Raw genomic sequence first — 11,547 nt, forward strand, 5'->3', positions numbered from 1 at the left:
CAGCCATATCTCTTTCAGTCATCTCTTGTGTCATTGTGTGTGTTTACAAACATGTTGATACATTCAATAAATTGATAAATGTTTTCTATTTAGGGGCTATCTAAGGTGACTATGTTGCGCAGTGAGCACCAATAGACCGTTATCCTAGGATATATATCTGGCTCACCTAAGAAATGGTTATTCACTAGTGCTCATCTATGGAAAAGTTACTATGTGAGAAATGATTAATTTTAGCCGGTGGGAGGATCAACTTCCTACTTGATGTTGTCCCATCTACTAGCCCGATAAATACAGCAATTTACTGAGTTACAAATGCAAATAAAACAGTAGTGCACAGTTCTAAGTATCCATAAATATCAAAGAGACTAGATGAAGGTCCATTACTGGGACAAAAATGCCACAAGGCTCCTTCAACTTCACATGATTCCCTGTAGACATAAGTGTGGTACTCTTACACATGCATCAGAGGTCTTTGGACAATATACAAAGACTACAGAAGCACATTTAATTTTGGTGGAGTTACATTTTCATTCTCGCAATGCTATCAGGATCTTCTTTGCAATATTCTAATGAGCTGCGGATATTTTGGTTGGTAGCTTTACGGTTGAATTGATGTGTTAAACTCTAGTCGACAATTCACTTAGGAACTTATTTAGTATTCCTTTTAGAATTGACACACGGACGAATAAACATTTTTATTTTGTTTGCTCAATACTGAGATGTTTACTTTTGAAGTTTGATAGATTGTTTGCATCACATTTTAAGATATACTCCAGACAAGATAATGAGATGCAAAGTCGCAGCCAGATGAATCTACATAACAGTTTCTCCTGAAATGAAATCTTGCCATGAATACAGAAGATAATTTAGCGTAATTGAATGAGTTCTTCTTGCCAAATTCTTTTAGCTGGTGATTTAATCAATGCTTTCATTTCACCATCTGCGCAGAACACCTGATAAACTTCTAAAGCAGTATTATTAAAGGCTCGTAATTAATCAAATCATAACTTTTAATAGGATTTATAAGTAAAAATAATGCAATGGTGATTCAGTGTATAAACAAAAAACACCATATGCCAACAGAAAGTACTGCGAAGGAAAGTGCCTGCTTTTTAAACAGTGGCATTGTCACCAAGACACACAGACAGAGATGACATTTTAAAAAATTGGAGGAGTTTGTTTTAATGGTATACAGTTTAAATCTTGGTGCCTCTTTGTTAGTTTAGCTGAGAGCAGATTCTGATATGACTGGGTGTTTTTTCATCTTTGTGTTGTTGCTTATCTGCATAATCTAGACTTAGCTCCATTTGAAACTGGAACAGGCTAGTTGAAGGGATGGCAATGTGGTGTGAGTGTGAACTGGGGCCAGCTTGTCCAAAAAGTGGGGATGCCAATCATGCCACACAGAAAAGGGGCATGCCAGTCTACAAGGTGTATATGCCAAGGTTATTGGCAGACTCTCTGGACAACCATGCTCAGAGCTACCCATATACAGGGCACTTCTGAGCACTCGGGCTGAATGCACTGAAGTTACTCTGTGCAGAGCAAGAGTGTCTACTGGTGTACACAATCTGAACAATCTACAAACGCACCTTAGACGCGGAGGTCTACAGGGACCTGGTCATCAAAAGGGAACAACTCTCCTCGCACCTGAACCGCTCGATACAGCGATCATACCAACACTTCAAACACGTAATATATGAACATGGGAACAAGTGTTGGAGGCTACTGGCGAACCTCCTAAAACAGCGCAAGTCCTAGCTGTACATCCCAGAAAACAAATCCAGATCCATAATGGGACCAGACAGGGCTGCCCGCTATCACTCCTGCTCTTTGCACTGACACTGGAAACCTTCCTAAATAGAATAAGACAAAATGACGGCATCCAAGTGATGAAGATAGGACGGACTCACCACAAAACCCTGGCATACGCAGACGACCTCCTATTCATAGTCACGACCCCAGAATCGACCTTGCAAGCCATCCAGTCGGAATCCGAAGCGTACGGCCGAGTTTCAAACCTCCAAATCAATTTTACGAAGTCAGAAATCCTAGGCCTATCTATCGACCACACGCTCAGACAGACACTCCGACGACAATACCCATATCGCTGGTGCGATCACCATATGCGTTACCTGGGAGTCTGGCTAACACCGAACCCGGCAGATCTCTATACCCATAACTACATCCCCATCTTAAAGAAGGCGATTGAGGAACTACACACGTGGAACCCATTCTATATCTCCTGGCACGGCAGGGCGAGCGCGATCAAGATGACGCTGCTACCCAAACTCCTCTTCATATTCCAGACAGTGCCAATACTGGCCCCTGATTCATTCTTCTCGACCCTGAAATTGGAGGTCCACAAGTTTGTATGGAAGGGAAGATCTCCGCGCATAGCCCATTCCCAACTGACACTGCCCAAACTCCGAGGGGGATTGGCGCTCCCCGATTTTGAAAAAAATTACCAGGCGACGCACCTTAATAGGCTCATGAGCTGGTCAGTGGAGGGCTGCACGAAAATATGGGCCCAGCTGGAATCAGACATTACCAACTGCAATCTACGTACTCTGCCATGGATTACGAAAGCCGCATACCGCCGTATACGAATACTGAACCCATTTGTGGCGGCGACCATGCAGATCTGGCACAGACAGGGCACAAAACAATACTTAACAACGGATCCAGGCCCGCTACTCCCACTGACAGGCAACCCGGATTTCCCGGGTGGTACGTAACCCCATCGAGCCTCCATGTCAGAGACCCTCAGATCCCAGATAAGTGCTGGCGATGTGAAACAGCGGCAGGCACCTTTAAACATATCTGGTGGGAATGCGCCCGAATCCGACCCTTCTGGGAGAAGATCCGAAAAGTGATATGAGACGTAACGGACGAGACACTACCGCGGACGCCAGCCGCCTTCCTCCTCCATCATACCACCATGCCAACACTGACGTACACCAGATCCGTCATCCCGAGACTCCTTAACGCGGCCAAGGCTACGGTCCCCATGTTTTGGAAACAGACAAGCACACCGCCCATGAGACGTTGGGTGGAGGAAGTAGAGGACATAAGAAGATACGAAGACATGAAAGCAACCACCCCAAAACAGAGGGATACCTACACAAAACACTGGTTCTACTGGTTACGTCACCTTAATTCGGACGACTTCCTGCAACACATTGCCGAACCGTAAGCAGGAACGAGATGGGAGACACGGGTGGACCCAGAGGGTGTCGGAATGCGGCCCCGGGGGGCGGTGGTCCTGGAGCGGCGACGGAGGACATAACCCCCCCCAGACCCTTTACCCCCTCCTACCCAGACGGATGCACTACATAAAGGACAATAACCACGACTACCCACTATAACCCAGATACACCACTACACTACCCTAACCACGTTACAGCGAGAGGACACACACCACCCACAGACTTTCCACAGGCTACTGCTACCGCGACACATACACCCACGGTCGACCTCACCACCACTCATACGCCAATTACCGACCAATCCCAAGATCCGAACCAGACAACCCACACATCCACAGAAGAACCGGGTTGGCACAGAACCCAGTAGGGTAACAGACAACACCCGGCCACTCAGACCCGGTGATACGGACACATAATGAACCCCGCCCACAATGCCCATGCTTTCCACATGACTTGGGAGCTGACACATGGCCAGCCCCGGAACAGCTACATCCCTGCACGACGCACAAGACACAACTCAACACGCACGGATGGCACCCACTTCTTCAGCGATAGGAGAATGCCACACAGTAACGCCTGATATCACACCGGGCGCCATCCCCCACAGACGCCGAAACGCGGGGAAGCGGGGTAACCACACACACGGACAAGCACCAAAAACTACACGGCACCCACTACAGGAACCCATAGAGAGGGCCAAACAATAGGCTAACTTTACACTACATAGGTGTGGACGGGGCCACGACCTGAACTGCTATGGGACGAGACACCGACCGACGCCAAACCAACCAAACGACACACCGGGACGCACGACGTCACAAGTCCTCAGACAGCCCGGGTAAACCACAACAATTAATGACGCTGATGACATTGACACCTCGGAATGCTATATTACACCCGACAGGAGTACTCGAAAGGGATCAAACCCACTGGACCAAATGCCTAATCATAGGGATCCCGAGGACACATACTCTCAACACCACAGACCCCCCAAACACCACAAACATACCCACATATAACTATATAAGAGTCAACCATAGTACGTACTGACATAGGCCAATGTTGCAAATAACCGAGCCAATACGCGGATACCGTATGCAACACTATGAAAATGTGGATTATTACTAAAAGCTAGCCTCTGCGTAGGCGCATTTTCTACTACCTTGATTATACAAGCAGAGCCTCTGGGTAGGCAATGATGCAGTAAAAGTTTGTATATGCTGTATGTACGATTAACATATGTAAACATAATAAAAACAATTCAACACAATCTGAACAATCTGCAGACATTTCCCTGGCTTCCTGCACTTTAGGGGCAACAGGACAGAAACTGGGACTTTCATGCCAAATCTGGGACTACTGAGAGGTATGTTGATTCCTTGCTCACTGCCTAGATCAGGTCTGTCCAACCTGCAACCCCAGGGCCGGTGCAAGGATTTTTGCCGCCCTAGGCAAAAAAAATTTTGCCGCCCCCCCATATGTCCAGCCCACCATGTGACATCACAATGCCCCGCCCATATGCTCTGCCATATGGGCCAACGCCAGTCTTCACAATGTGTCTTATCTGAAAAGACAGTGTGTTTACATTAAAAAGCCTACAGGCACAGGCTATAGACACCAGAACCACTACATTATGCTGTAGTGCTTCTGGTGACTATAGTATCCATTTAATGTGAGGTAAATTAGAGATTAGTGCCACTAATAATATATTGGATTGCCTACTTACCACCAGATGAGGACAAGAGGCTGATGATGGGCTCAGTCTGGCTCCACAGGTCTGGTGTAGAAGCGGCTCTCTGGAGACTGTTTTTAACAGTGCTCACAACAATTAACGAACAGGAAGCAGCTCCATTTTTTTAGGGCCCCTTACACAGCTCAAGGTCTGGGCCCCCAGGGGGCATACGCCTACAATGCCCACCCATAAATCCACCTACATGGCCCATCCATGAGTTGGGGATGTTTTATGTGTGCAATTTGTGTAAGGGATGTAGTGTGTTTATAGGGGATGTAGTGTGTGTTTGCGTGTAAGGAATGCATTGTATGTTTCTGGGTGTGTGTGTGTGTAAGGGGTGCAAGGTTTGTTTCTGTGTATGTAATTGAATGCAGTGTGTGTCTGTAAGGGGTGCATTAATTATGTAAGAGAACGTAAGGGATGAATTGTGTGTTTCGGGTGTGTCTGTGTGTGAGTAGGAATGCATTGTATGTTTCTGTGTGTGTGTGTGGGGGATGCATTGTGTATGTGTGTAGTGTAAAAGAGAGGGTTTGTGGATAGGATAGGGACTGAGATGGGAACAGCTTTCTTTTTAAAAAAAAAATTCATAGTGCTCTCCCCTCAATTATTGATTTCCCCTTCCCTTCTGTCCCTCCGTGTTCTCCCCTTCTGTCACTTAGTGCTCTCCCTTGGCCCCCTGTCCCTCTGCAGTCCCCCTTGGTGGTCTTCTCACTCCCCCCTCCCCCTTTAGTGGTCCTCCCTCTCCCAAACCCCTTAGTGGTCCTCCCTCTCCAAAACCCCTTAGTAGACCTTCCCGTACTCCCCCCACCCCCTTAGTGGTAATCACCCTCCTCCCCTCTCCTTAGTAGTCCTCCCTCCTTACCCCCCTTTGGTGGTCCTTACCCCCCTTAGTGGTCCTTATCCCCCCTCCCCTAGTGGTCCTTATCCCCCCCAACCTCCCATAGTGGTCCTTATCCCCCCAACCTCCCATAGTGGTCCTTATCCCCCCTCCCCTAGTGGTCCTTATCCCCCCCTCCCCTAGTGGTCCTTATCCCCCCTCCCCTAGTGGTCCTTATCCCCCCTCCCCTAGTGGTCCTTATACCCCCCCATCCCATAGTGGTCCTTATACCCCCCCATCCCATAGTGGTCCTTATACCCCCCCCATCCCTCCCTTAGTGGTCCTTAACCCCCCCCTTAGGGGTCCTTATACCCCCCTCCCCTAGTGGTCCTTATACCCCCCCTCCCCTAGTGGTCCTTATACCCCCCTCCCCTAGTGGTCCTTATACCCCCCCTCCCCTAGTGGTCCTTATACCCCCCTCCCCTAGTGGTCCTTATACCCCCCCCCCCCCACTTAGTGGTCCTTATACCCCCCCTCCCTTAGTGGTCCTTATACCCCCCCTCCCTTAGTGGTCCTTATACCCCCCTTAGTGGTCCTTATACCCCCCCCCTCCCTTAGTGGTCCTTATACACCCTCCCTCCCTTAGTGGTCCTTATTTCCCCCCCCCCTTCCCTTAGTGGTCCTTATACCCCCCCCTCCCTTAGTGGTCCTTAAACCCCCCTCCCCCCCTTAGTGGTCCTTAAACCCCCCCCCCTCCCCCTTAGTGGTCCTTAAACCCCCCCTCCCCCTTAGTGGTCCTTAAACCCCCCCTCCCCCTTAGTGGTCCTTAACCCCCTCCCTTAGTGGTCCTTAAACCCCCCCCCCCCCCTTAGTGGTCCTTAAACCCCCCCCCCCCTTAGTGGTCCTTACCCTCCCCTCCTGCCCATGTAGCGTGGCCGGGCGGCGCGGAACGCGGGACAGGAACCTTTGTTTCCTGTACCCGGCCGCCGGCGGAATGACAGGAAACAAAGGTTCCTGTCCCGCGTTCCGCGCCGCCCGGCCACTCTACATGGAGAGACCGGCAGGAGGGAGCGCTCTGCGCTTCCCTCCTGCCGGTCATAAACCCGGCCGCCCTCCATGCAGCAGTGCTGCGCCGCCTGGGGCTTGCTAAAGCGCTCAGGCGGCGCAGCATGAGGAGGCGCAGCGGGGACAGGGATCCGGCGCCCCCTGGTAAGTTGCGCCCTAGGCGGCTGCCTAGGTCGCCTTACAGGTGGCGCCGGCCCTGTGCAACCCCCAGGTGTTGAACTACAACTCCCATGATTCCCTGGCTATCTGTTTCACTGAAAGAATCATGGGAGTTGTAGTTCAGCAACATCTGGGGAGCCACAGGTTGGGCAGGCGTGGCCTATATGGTAAATAAAGTGTGAAAGCAGTTACGTTTTTGCACATTCTTGATGGAAGTTTCTTACATTTTATTCTTCCATTTCCTTAAAACATCATAGAAAGAGCATTTTGGGATAGAGGTACAACTAGCATTTAAATGGCACTCTACTCAAGTGTCTGGTGTTGTTTTATGAACAGCAAGCCCTGTTCGAGCAGCACATTCATTGAGTCAGCCTTTTTATCCACGTATAACCTATATTCACTTAAAGGACAACTATAGGCACCCAGCTTAATGAAGTGGTCTGGGTGCCAGGTCCATCAAGTGTTAACCCTGCAGCTGTAAACAACCGATTTCAAAGACACTGAGGGTTAATCCAGCCTCTAGTGGCTGTCTCTCTGACAGCAGCTAGAGGCACTTCCGTGATTCTCACTGTGAAAATCACAGTGAGAAGACGCTGACATTCATAGGAAAGCATTGAGAATAGACTATTTAAATGCGCTCACGGCTCTTGCTGCGCATGCGCATTCGGCACTGACGTCGGCAGAGGGAAGAGAGTTCCCCAGCGCCGAAGGAGCCCTGCACAGGAGAAAGGTAAGTGTTTAACCCCTTTAGCCCCCTTCAGGCCAGCGGACGTGGGACCCTGAGGGTGGGGGGGAGGGGAGGAGAGCGGACCTAAAGACCCTATAGTGCCAGGAAAATGAGTTTGTGGTCCTTTAAGAGTAGTTTACAACAAAATCCCAGCAAATACTAGTTTTTGTGCCTAAATGTATTTACTCATAAATAGTTTTGTAGAACACATGATAGTCACAGAATAAAGTCATGCTGTGTGTGCCTCCAAGTTAAAATAAACATTCCCTCTTAACAGTTCAGTTTGCTCATTGGTTGTGTTATGGGAGGGAAGATACTAATAAAAAGACTGCAATTACTTGATCTGACTCATGGCAGACTGGGGTCATAAGAGTACATGGAACAGCTAGAGCAAGCATGTCAAACTTAAAAGCTAACATGGGAAAAATAAACAAGATTTAATTAAGTTTATGTGCACATCCCGACTAATACATTGACTGCCCCTCCCTGCATTCTAATACACTACCCTCCATCTAATGCACTGCCCCATCTAATACCCTGCCCCCAAATCCAATACACTGCCCCCCTCCCGCCACTGTAATACACTGCCCCTTAATCTAATACACTGCCTCCAGAGGCGGCTCTCTAATTAGACTGCCTAGGGCTTTGCGGCCACCTAAACCGCCTTAGGGCAGACTGTGTCAGGTCCCGACACCAGGAGGGGGCCTGGCGGCTTGCTTAGTTTGCTGCCGGGTGTGAGGACCCTCTGTGTCATCTGCTTGGGTGGAGAGCGCCCGTGGCCAATGATCTGCAGCTCCGCAATGTGCAGAGCTGCAGACAATTTGTCTCATGAGATCTGGCCAATCAGATCGTTGCCGCAGGTTACCACAGCAACGCTCTGACTGGGTCTCGCGAGATACATGGTCTGCAACTCTTCATATTGGCCATGGGCGCTCTCCTCCCGGACAGACGGACCTCCAGGGAGCCTTCAACCTCACATGATTCCCTGTAGACATAAGTGTTGTACTCTTGCGCATGCCGACACTGGGAGCCGACACTGGACTACCAGGGAATTTAATACAGTATTTAGTCTCCCCCCTCCCTCACACATTATTACCCCCCTTTCTCACACCATCACCCCCCTCCCTCACACCATCACCCAGCTCCCACACATTATTAACCAGCCTCACTCACACCATCAACCCACCTCCCACACATTATTACCCCCTCTCTTCACACCATCACCCACCTCCCAAACATTATTACCCCCTCTCTTCACACCATCACCCACCTCCCACACATTATTACCCCCTCCTCCTTCACACCATCACCCCTCTCACCATCACCCTCCCTCACATCATCACCCCCCTCCCTCTCACCATCACCCCTCCTTCCCTCACACCATCACCACCCCTCCCACTCACCATCACCCCTCCCTCTCACTATCACGCCTCCTCCCTCACACCATCACCACCCCTCCCTCTCACCATCACCCCTCCTCCCACACATTATTACCCCCAATCCCTCACATCATCATCCCTCTCCCTCAAGCCATCACCCCTCTCCCTCAAGCCATCACCCACCTTCCTCACACCATCACTGCCCTCCCACACACTATCACTCCCATCCCTCACACTATCACCCCCTCTCTCACAGTATCTTCCCACTGTCCCACACAGTATCAACCTCTTCCCTCACAGTATCACCCTCCTCCTATACAGAATCATCCCCAAACACATACACAGTGTCACCCCCCCCACACACACACACACAGAATCACCCCCCTCCCATACACAATGACCCGCTCACACGCAGGATCACCCCTTTCACACACACAGTCACCCCCGACCCTCACACAGTATCCCCTCCACACACAGATTCAACCCCCTCACACACAGTGTCACCCTCCCTCATACACACTGTTACCCCCTCACACACATACTGTCATGCCCCCCACACACTGTCACCCACAACTATGTCATGTCACCATACTCCCACACACTGGTAGCCTCTCTAGATACACTGTTAGCATCCCCTCACACTGTCACCTCCCCACACTGTCATCACCTCTACACTGTCACCCCCCTCTCTCACAATATCGGCCCACTATCCCACACAATATCACCCTCCTCCTATACAGTATCACCCCCCCACACACACACACAGTGTCACCCCCCACACACACAGTATCACCCTCCTCCCATACACAATGACCCCGCTCACACGCAGGATCACCCCTTTCACACACACACAGTCACCCCGTCCCACACACAGTATCCCCTCCACACACACATTCAACCCCCTAACACACAGTCACCCTCCCTCATACACACTGTTACCCCCTCACACACACATGCTGTCATGCCCCCCACACACTGTCACCCACAACTATGTCATGTCACCATACTCCCACACACTGGTAGCCTCTCTAGACACACTGTTAGCAACCCCTCACACTGTCACCTCCCCACACTGTCATCACCTCTACACTGTCACCCCCCTCTCTCACAATATCGCCCCATTATCCCACACAATATTACCCTCCTCCTATACAGTATCACTCCCCTCCATTACAGTATCACCCCCTCCCATAAAGATTCAACCCCCCACCATACAGAATCACCCCAACACAGACACAGTATCACCCCTCTCACACAGGATCACCCCTCTCCCACACACACACATCACCTCCCCACACATTGTCACCCCTCCCTACACTGTCATTACCCCCACACTGTCAGCCTCTTCATGCATCCACACTCACATTAACCACTCCTAATCCTGTTAATATCACCCCCTCTAAACTCACCTGCCCTCACTCTGCCACACTCGCCCTGTCAAATTAACTCCCCTAATTCTGTCACACTCACCTTCTCTCATTCTGTCACACTCTCCCCCCAACCTGCCACACTTATCCTGTCACATTAATGCCTCTAATCCTGTCAACTCTGCCACTCTGCCACTGTTTGGGTTTCACCTAAGGCCTCATAAAGCCGCCTCTGCTGCCACCCCCCCCCCCCTCACTCCACTCCAATTTAATACACTGCCCTCCCCCCAATTTAACACACTGCCCCCTCCATCCCCAAAATTAATACACTACCCCCTCCCTCCCCCAAATGAATACACTGCCCCTCTTCCCCTACCTTTAGATGAGCCGCCCATCCTCCAGTTCCAGCCCTGCTCTTCTCAACTCAAGCAGGCCAGACGCTCCCCTGGCACTGCGAGCAGGAGGGAAGTGGGAGTGGCTGGCCTTCTCTGCAGCCAGACACTCTGCATACTGTAGCGCCGCCGCCGGGTATGACTTCACATGCTGTATGCGCATATCAGGTGGCCAGCGTGGACTAATGCTTAGCGCTCTTGCGGCCGTTGGAGCATGCGATCTTTCCTGTCTGGTGGCTGGTCACAGCCACAGCACAATGCATCCCCAGAGCAGGTGGGTTGCAAATATAGTCATTGTGGGCCGCATGCAGCCCATGGCCGCAAGTTTGACATGCTTGAGCTAGAATAATAGAAGAAGTCATTTGCGGCTATTGCTTATTATATCAATCCCACAATTAATCTACAGGGCTCTATTCGGTAATTTATAACTAACTATTGAGTTGGTTACTTGAAACTTGGGTCATTTGATGGGCACTTGACCTGAACTTGGCCGTGAGCACTCTGCTGTCAAGTCAGATCGCAAAAGGAGGCTCAACTCTGCAGCTTATTCCGTGAAAGTTCAGGAGAATCACTCTGCATAAGGCCATTCCAAATGCAGTTTTACTGGCATTCACATTTGTCAGTCGTATCATTGAGAATGTGCATCAATGAAAAATGTCAATATCATCAAACATTGCAATTCAGGGACCAGAAAAAAAGG

The sequence above is a fragment of the Pelobates fuscus genome, chromosome 10 (genome assembly GCF_036172605.1).
Source record: "Pelobates fuscus isolate aPelFus1 chromosome 10, aPelFus1.pri, whole genome shotgun sequence".
NCBI lineage: Eukaryota > Metazoa > Chordata > Amphibia > Anura > Pelobatidae > Pelobates > Pelobates fuscus.